The sequence below is a fragment of the Taeniopygia guttata genome, chromosome W, assembly GCF_048771995.1.
Source record: "Taeniopygia guttata chromosome W, bTaeGut7.mat, whole genome shotgun sequence".
Taxonomy (NCBI): Eukaryota; Metazoa; Chordata; class Aves; order Passeriformes; family Estrildidae; genus Taeniopygia; species Taeniopygia guttata.
Window position 1 is genome coordinate 16,146,267 of NC_133064.1, and position 9,511 is coordinate 16,155,777.

Below are 9,511 nucleotides of genomic sequence, written 5' to 3' on the forward strand. Positions count from 1 at the left end.
TCAGGACTGACTCTGAAAAGTGAAGGTTTGTTTTGTCTTGTTATCATCAGGTTCACCTCCCCTCCCCCATGGTCTAGGTCTAGGAGAGTCTAGGGCTTGCTTGCTTGCTTGCTTGCTTTCGGTTTGCTCTCACTCCTGGGTTTTTTTTTGCTTTTGCCCTTGCTTTTGCTTTTGGTTATTAGTTAGCTTAGCTAGGCAGTCCAATTTTTTCCCTGGACTGTTTTTCTTTCCCTTTCCTGAATACCATTCAAACCTGCTCTGGACTGGGACCTGGGAAACACCAAGAAACAGCGAAAGCCTGCATTTTGTGATCTGCAGCAGCCGTCCCCAGTGCCAGAGACCAAACTCCGTGAGACCACTCCCAGGAGAGACTTTCTGAATTTGTCATCTCTTCAGAGCGGTGAAAAAGTTTTTGTCATCTGGTGTTGTTAATTTTTTGTGCTGGGGAGTGCTTTGCCTGTTAAATAAACAGGTTTTTTTCACTTGTCTCCAAGGAAATTCTTCCCAAACCAGGTGGGGGAGGGGCTGTGAGGGTTTGCTTTCTGGGGGCTCCTTCCGGAGGTTTTCTCCCAAATTTGCCCGACACCAGGGCAAGTCTGTAGCTTGCTTGCATAAATGAAACATGCTGTTCTAACTAGCTTAGTCTGTTAACTGCTGTGCTCAAGACTGCCTGTTCTCGCAAAAAGCCTGTGCTTGCAAAACTGCCTCAGCCAAGGAAAAAGAATGCAAACTTCCAAGCTAAAAGGAAGATAAGGGGGGGGCCCTTGAACTTTGAAACAAAGACGAGAGCCAAAGCTGAGGCTGCAAGAGACAGGCAGGGTGATCAGAGAGTTCTCTCTGTACAAGGACTGATAAGAACTAGTTGCAACTTGTAACATGAAACCAGTAAAATGAATATGCATGAACCTATAGTGAAACTCTATGCATATGTACAACTAAGGGGGATAAAAAGGTTCGGGAATTCTCAGGGGTGCGCATGTCCTTTGGGGGGAACAATCCCCACATGTGCCCAGAGCTGAAATAAACATACCGGCTTTACAACTTTTACAAGTTGTGAAGTTATGGGTTTTTTTCTGCAAATCATGACCACCTGAAAAAAATGTCCCACCAGTGATATTCTCCATCTCTTATCACTCTTTTCAAGACACGGTGAATTTCTTCAGTATGTTGATGAACAGGGATTAGAGTTCTGTGTCTATCACTTAACATAATCTATTAGTCCACATGGGTCATTGTGCTGCAGCAATTTCTTATCATCAGTGTAGAGTCTAATTCAATAGGAGTGAGTAGTAAATCTTGATGGGATGTGTAGGTGGATTGCAGTAATTCATGCGTTGTAACAGGAACTGAAAAGTTGAAGTTGCATCCCCTAATTTTGGAAAAATTGCAAACACAAATGTTTAAGCAATTGCTTATTTTTATAGTGGTTGAACTGAACAGGGCTTATGCCTTTATTAATGTTCAGCTCTTTATTAAAAAGATCAGCTGAGCAGGGGGGTCGACACGGAGCTTGCCCTGGCTGTTGTAGCTTTTTCCAGGTAGCCGAACGGGAAGGAGGCGTGCGGAGTCTGTCCCTGAAGTCTTCCATAGGTGATGGCGACAGGTCAAACGTCGATCAGGGGGTGTGTTTCCTTCTTCCTCAGCTAGGGCACCTGTCCAGCCCCCTCTGCTGTGTTTAGTTCTTCCTTTAGGGGTGTCTTTATGCCCAAAAACATGCTCCCATAGTTCCACGGGTTCCCCTATTTGCATCTTAGTCCTAGAATGGCAGTGTGGGTGGAGGGGGGCAGGTCATCTCCAGGTAGTTTAGAGAAAACAAACAGAGCAATTAGCTAATTAACATTTCAATATCAGTACTTAGCAAGAGCCAGCAATGTCCCAGTATTGCTGTGGGGACCAGAAAGGCTCTTTTGTTCATTACAAATCCCTCCTCTAGTTCTTTGATCAGGCTTAAGCCCGCATCAGCTTACAGTCTTTGGCTTTTGAGGGCTAACTTCTTTTGGCATTTGTATGCTTTCACTTATGTCTAATAGAAATTCTCCTACTCTTTAGAAACTAAGTAAGGCTTAATAATATTTTGACTAGAAATTCTTCAGTTAACTTTTTTTGGCTAAAGGACACTTATTCTTATTAAACAATTGCAAAGTACTTAAACTTTTACTATGGTACTTTAACTCAGAAATGGTTATTAACATTTTACTGTATATTAGTTTCTAGCAAGTCTTCTTTAAAGTTAATTTTAAGTCTTCTAGTCTCTTAATTACTGTCCATGCACAAGAGCAGGCGGGTAACACTGTTGGGTCTGGTCTGACGTCTGGGGGCGACACTGGTCCTTTGACTCTAGTGACATGGGTCCAGCCTTTTCCTTGGGTTCCTACCATAGTGTGTGTGGTGAGTAGCGCCTGGAAAGGTCTTTCAAATTTGGGGGTTAATGCAGTGGTGGTGTTCCAGGACTTTATCAACACCCAGTCCCCAGGACTGATGTTGTGGGCATTGGTATCCAGAGGGGATGTTTGGGGGAGATGGCCCTTCTTTCTGAGGCCTTCTAGGGATTGTCTTATGACCTCTAAATATTTCTGAGTTGCTGCCTCCCCTTCTAGATAATCTGCTGTACTGAAAGGGGTGTGTCGTGGTTTGACACAGCAAAAGAATTTTCTCGGAAGGAAGAGGTCAATTTGGATATTGACCAATTGAAGGTGGACACGCCTCTGAGAACACAGAGGGGTTAAAAGCAGAATTCCCAGGAGAACTCGCTCTCTTTGGTTCTGGTCAGCGTGCAGTGAAGACTCTCCCCTGCCCAGCAACAAGCTGGGTGGGGGAGGGGAAAAGCCATGTGGCCTTTGGAGGTAGGCCCAAGGGTGGAGGGACTGGAACTGGGCCTGGCCCCTTGCAGATGGAAGGGTGGAGAAGTTTGGGATGTCTCCATTCCCCTCCCAGAGCCTCTCTCTCTCTCGAGAGAGAGAAAGACACAGCAGCAGTTTTGTCAGCAGTTCACCACAGGAAGGAGAAGAGCGGGGGGGCCACAAGGTGCTCAGCTGCCTGTGGGAGCTGGAGCCTGGGCAGAGAGCCATCCTTGGGAGTCGGGACTTTTAACCCTTCCTTGAGAAATGAAAGCTTTGTGAAATTTTTCTCCTCCTCGGTTTGAAAGAGAGGAAGAGAGACAGCTTGGACCTTGGGATGTTAGAAGGAGAAATTCTAGGTGGGAGGAGATGATGGAGTGGCTTTTTTTTGCTGGACTTTTTCTTGGTAGCCACGACTGAACCGATGTTCTCCTCCAAGAGAGACTGTATTTTAGGAGGATGCCGGTGAGCCAAAGAGACCATGCTTCAGCTGAGAAAAGACAGAAGTGGAGCGAACAGAGAGAAGTTAGGGAGGTTGGTGGTGGTGCCCCCTGTCTTCAGAGAAGAAGAAAATATCTCTGTTCTTGGACCCTCAGCCCCAGGGGAAAATGGGGGGCACTGTGGTCCCAAAAATGAAAAAAACTGAACTGTTGCTTTTTTCCCTCTTGGCAGGGCATCCTTGAAAGGAAAAAATCCTAAAAGCAGTCTGTCCATCCATGCATTGGTGGTGAGAGCACTGTGCATGGAAAGGAGAGGGCCACCATGGCAAACTTTTTTCTCCGGGCGGTGCCATGTGTGGCATGAAAACACATGATGTGGCAGCTGTGTTTCTTGGGGGGGTCTGTGGCACAGGAGAGGCTCCTGTCACCCTCAATGGACTGAGTATCAATTGTCTGGAGGGTGGAAACCTGATTAGGGTCCAGATTGTGTCTCGCTGTGGTTTGTTGGAGTTGGGTGGTGGGAGGAGGAATGCTTTGGAAGGTTTTCATTTTGAATCTTGTTTTTTTTTTTTTTTTCCTTCTTTTTCCTTTTATAGTAGTATAGTAGTAGTAGCTTAATAAAGTTTTTTTCTTGTTATTAAGCTTGGGCCTGCTTTGCTCTGTTCTCGATTGCATTTCACAGCATTCAATTGAGAGATTGCATTTTCATGGGGGCGCTGGCATTATGCCAGTGTCAAACTATGACAGGGTGATTAAAAAAGGGAGTCCAAACATCATTTCATAGGGAGAGACCTGTCTGTCGGGCTGAGGTATTGTTCTGACGCGCAGAAGAGTGAGAGGTAAACACCTGAGCCAATTCATCTTTGTTTCTTCCAGTAATTTATCACATTTTTAAGAGTTCTATTCATCTTTTCCAGAGCTTTGAGGATGCTGTGGGGTGTAATCTCCACCTTATTCCCAGGGCTTGATGGAAAGTTCGAGCAACAAAATGTGGACCTTGGTCCGAGTCAATGTTTTTGACTAGTCCGTATCGAGGTATAATATTTTCTAAGATTATTTTTGCAACTTCTTTTGTGGTTTTCTTTGTGGTTGGGAAAGCCTCCACCCAGTGAGTGAGATGATCTACGATCACTAGTAAATGTTTGTACCTCTGCACTGAGGGCATTTCAGTGAAATCTACTTGCATGTTTTGTAAAAGTCTTAAAGCAAGTTTTCCTCCCCCACGTGCTGTTTCTCATTACCTTTTGGTCAGTTTTCAGGCAAATCGCACACCCTCTTCTGACTGCTTTTGCAAGTGGTAACACAAACCTTGGATTCCCCAGTGGGTCAATTCACGTAACTCTACTAGCACTCTTCGAGCTAGGGCTTTATTTAGGAACTTACATCCATCAGGAATTAACTACTCTCCTTGTTCCCCTTGATGTAATTCTAGTTCTTTTAGTATTTTAAATTCTTTTTCACTGAACCTTGGCTTTTCTTCTTTTCTTTCTCTACTTGGTCTTACTTCTATTCTAAAATCTTTTATTGGATTTTTTTGAGTCTAAGGTTGCTTCTTTAGCTATCTGATCTGCTAATCGTTTTCCCTTTTCTTTACGGGTGTGTCCCTTCTGATGTCCCTTTATATGCACCACAGCTATCTCTGCGGGATTTTGTAAGGATTCTAATAATAGTTTAATCAGCCTCTCATGTACCAGGTTTTTCCCTTTGATGTTTAGGTAGCCATGCTCCTTCCAAATTTTTCCGAAGGTATGGATGATCTTAAACGCATATTGTGAGTCTGTGTAAATAGTTTCTTGGTGTCCCTCTAACAGGTTTAATCCTCTTTTCAAAGCATAGACTTCGCAACACTGGGATGACCAGTTTCCCTTTTTCTGTGACTTTCATGTCTTCCCTGTCTATGGCAGCATATCCTGAGGCTCTTTTACCTCCTACTACTCTTGAGGGCCAACCTATAAAAAAGGATCTCCCGTATGGCAGGGGTACATCTTCTAAATCCTCTCTCACTTTGGTCTGTAGAATCATGAGTTTAACACAATCATGCTCTAGACTAGCCAGAGAGTCTCCGGCAAGAAACTGTGCAGGGTTTAGACATTTGGAGGTGACTAACTCTAAGTCACCTGTGTTCATTAAGATGATCTCATACCTCAATATTCTAGAGTCAGTCAACCACTGCTGAACTTTTTGGCTTAGTACTGTTTTGAGATCGTGAGGGGTGTGTGTCGCTGTTGAGGCAGGATGGGAATGAAGAAGCTCACTCAGAAGGCTGCTGAGAGTAAAACTCCGATTTACTCAAAATACACCGCTCTTTTATACAGAGCTTCGCAAAGACCAAATCCATTGGTTCTGAAGTGAAAACCACCGACACCATTGGTGCCGAGTTCTTGATGCACAGTGATAGAATTTAACTATAAACAATGTGAGAACAAGAGAGATAAAGAATTATTTACATTCTTTCCCAGGCTTTTTGCCTGGCTAGAAACTCTCAGTTTCTTTCCTTTGAGTGAATCTGAGTCCCACAGGTGTGGACTTGAATTTTCTCTTGCAGGATCAACTTTTGGGCTTCTTCTATCAAGATAGCTGCTGCTGCAATTACTTGTAGGCAAGTTGGCTATCCTCTGTCTACTGGGTCTAGTAGTTTTGAGAGGTAGGCTATTGGCTTTTTATATCTTCCCCACTCCTGAGTTAATTCCCTGTCTTAGTTTAGGGCAAATTTGGGGAAAACTCTCTGGAAGGGGTTTTTGGAAAATAAACTCCTACGGCTCTTCTTTATTTACCTGGTTTGGGAAAAAATTTTCTTTGAGTGAAGTGGAAAAGAACCTGTTTATTTAACGAACAAAGTACTTCTCAGAACTAAAAAGAAAATTAACAACACCAGATGACAACAAAACTTTTTTACTATTCTGAAGAGATGAATAAATCTAGAAAGTCTTTCCTGGGAGTGGTCGCCCGGGTCTGGACGCTGGGGATTGCTCTCCAGCATTGGGGATGGCTGCTGCAGATCATAAAATGCAGGATCTCAGTGTTCCTTGGTGTTTCCCAGGTCCCAGGCCAGAGCAGGTTGGATGGTATTCAGAAAGAGGAAAGGAAAATAAACAGTCCAGGGAAAGAATTGGACTGCTTAGCTAAATTAATTAGGAAGCAAAGGCAAAAGCAGAAGCAAGCAAAGCAAGCAAGCTAAGCAAGCAAGCTAAGCAAGCAAGCAAAGCAAAAGCAAGCCAGCCAGCACTAGCTTTTTATAGACAGCAGACAATGGGGGAGGTGAACTGGCTGATAATAAGGCAAAATAAATTTTTACTTTTAGAGTCAGTTTTGAAAGTACAGAACATAATATTAAACATAAACAGAACACACGATTAGAGATATAAACACTATAATGTTATTTTAGGACATTTTACTCTTTATCTCTATATTTTTAACATTATGTAAAAGCGCTATTAAATTAAAACTTGTATTTTTTATTTACTCATACTTTCGACACTTACACATTTCGTTCTATTTTACTTGCTTAAACTTTTGACACATACATTTCCTTCTATTTTATTTGCTTAAACTTTTAACACTTATAAATTTTTTCTTTTTTATGTCTGTGTGTTTTTATGCACAGACATTGGCAGTAACATTTAGTAAACAGTGATATTTGCATAATAGTTTTACTTTATAATCAGATTTTTTTGAGGTACACATTGTGTTGCTCTATTTTTCTGCATTATTTACTATGTATAACTTGGTTTCTGAGTAAAGAAAATTTTTCAAATGGGTTTGTCTGTACTTGAGGCAGGATTGATCTACACTGATTTTTTTAACAAACTTTTGATATGTGCTACTGGGACTTTATTTTTGTTTATTATATTTAGGGGGTCAGACTGGGTAGGACTTTCTTGATTGGTGGAACTTCGGCTGTTAACTAACTAGGTGGTTTTTGCTAAATGTTGCTCTTAATTTTTGAAAGATCCCCCACCCAATGCTTTTAAGGTGGTTTTTAATAGTTTATTGTATTTTTCTACTTTGCTTGCAGCTGGTGTATGGTAGGGAATGTGGTACACTCACTCAATGTTATGTTCCCTAGCCCAGGTGTTGATAAGGTTATTTTGAAATGAGTTTTATTGTCTGATTTAATTTTTTCAGGGGTACCATGCCTCCAAATGACCTGCTTTTTAAGGTTTAGGATGGTGTTATGGGCTGTAGTATGAGACACAGGGTAGGTTTTTAACTATTTAGTGGTGGCTTGTGAGAACCCCGGGATTGATTCAGGGGTCTCGTGTGGTGGTAAAGTCTCTCCTCCAACCCGTGCTTCCAAAGAAAAACTCCGCAGCCTCTTGTTGTTCAGTCTCAAGGCAGTTTATTGCTAGCTATCTAAAAGATTGTCTTCGCCCGCCACGGCTGCCTTGGTCAGCTGCTCAGGCAGAGACACACACACTCCTGACACCCTCACTGTCCAGTGTCTCCGTCGTCTCTCTCCCTGCCCAGGGCTGCTGCTATCTTTTATATGATATATTACGTCTTACATGTTTACAGATCTTCCCCAATACCTACTACCTATGTTACAATGTGCTTTTCTACTCTAAACCAATCTGTGAGTACCAACATCACCAAGAACATGGAGGTAAGGAAGAAGAAGGAGGAAGAACCGGATCAGGCCCACTTTCCTCCATCTTAGAACTCCTGACCCCCCTGTACAAAGTAAAACCCTCCTGTACAGGTGTTAAAACCCCCCTGTACAATACTAAAAAATTTTCCCCTCTAATTTGTGACTACTTTTACTATACCATCTAACTCTCTGTGACCGCTTGTTCCACCTTCAAAGTTGGTAACTCATTCCATGGTTCAAACTCAAGATCACAGCTGTTTTCAGCTGCTTGCCAGGGTCTAAAATGCTTCTGACCAAGGCCTGGAACCTCTGAAAATGTCTGAGGGACATTTTGAGTTCCGACATCTCCCCTCTCTGTTTGAACCAGAAACACCCGCTTTACCATGTTGTTCAAGGCCTTTCGAATACACACGAAAATGCATGGTAGAACAAGCAGAAGAACTACAAGCCCTATAAGAATATAAAATGCTATTTTCAAAAGTTCTTTCCACAATGGTGAGATATCAAAAAAGCCAAACAAATCATCCCACCAGGACCCTGTAACTTTGTTCAATTTGCTAATACTATTTTGTATTTGTTTTATATTTTCATGAATAGATTTTGAATGATCGGACAAGTTCATGCAGCACATCCCCTCAAATTCCTCACATCCGTGCCCATGTGTCAGCAGCAAATAATCAATTGCCGCCCTGTTTTGAAGCACTGCTTGCCTTGCACTGCTGATGTCTGTTAACATGTCACTCAGTGCAAACGAAATGGCACGACTGTGTTTGCTCAACCAACATGCTATATGATCCAATTGTGTCAAGGCCACCCCTGATGCTGTTTGGGGTGAGAAAATTGCTACTGCAATTCTCTGAGCCTTGTTCCAGGTAGAAACATCATCCTCACAATTTGGACTATATTGTTCAAGGATCTTTTTTCCCTGGGTGTCTGCTTCTGTAAAGTTTTCAAATCAGGTGTTAACAATGAGAGTTCCCCAATGCTGCATGGACCGACCTTGATTTTTGCAGGGATAGCAGGCCAAATTCTGTCCCCGCAAATGAAAAACATTCCCTTCGGTAAAGTGGCTGGATGTTGAAGGGATGGTTTGCTTGTCGTTTTGGTGTGATTGCACCAAGATGACGCATTTTTATAAAAAGGCTGATTCGGAGTGACATCTATTGTATGATTTTCTGTCTTTGCCACTCCTGATGAATCAAATTTGATGCACCATTTCATTTTTGTTGACCCAAAAATGTCCAATTCCGGAGGTTCCAAGTGAGCCGCAGGAAGGTATTGTGTCCAAACATGCCATCCTTCCACAGGATCCGAAAAAGTTTTCAGAATCTTTGGAGGGATGCTTTTTGGAATTGGCCATTCCTTCCCTGGCACACCTATCAAGCATGTTGAAAATGGTTTCCCTGGCTTTGAATGACTCAGACAAATGCTGTCTAGACCCGCTGCCTTTGCCAAAGTTTCCCACACATTTTCCTTTGGTTGTTTCATGGGAAAGTCTGTCCCATTGCCCAAGGCAATAGTCAAGAGAATGAAGCAGATGAACACTATCTGTCTGAATCCCATGTCCATGTCCCCACCCTCTGTGAGAGACCCTGCAATGCAGCAACACCCAAACAACACTTGATTTCCCAGGAAAAAGAAAACCC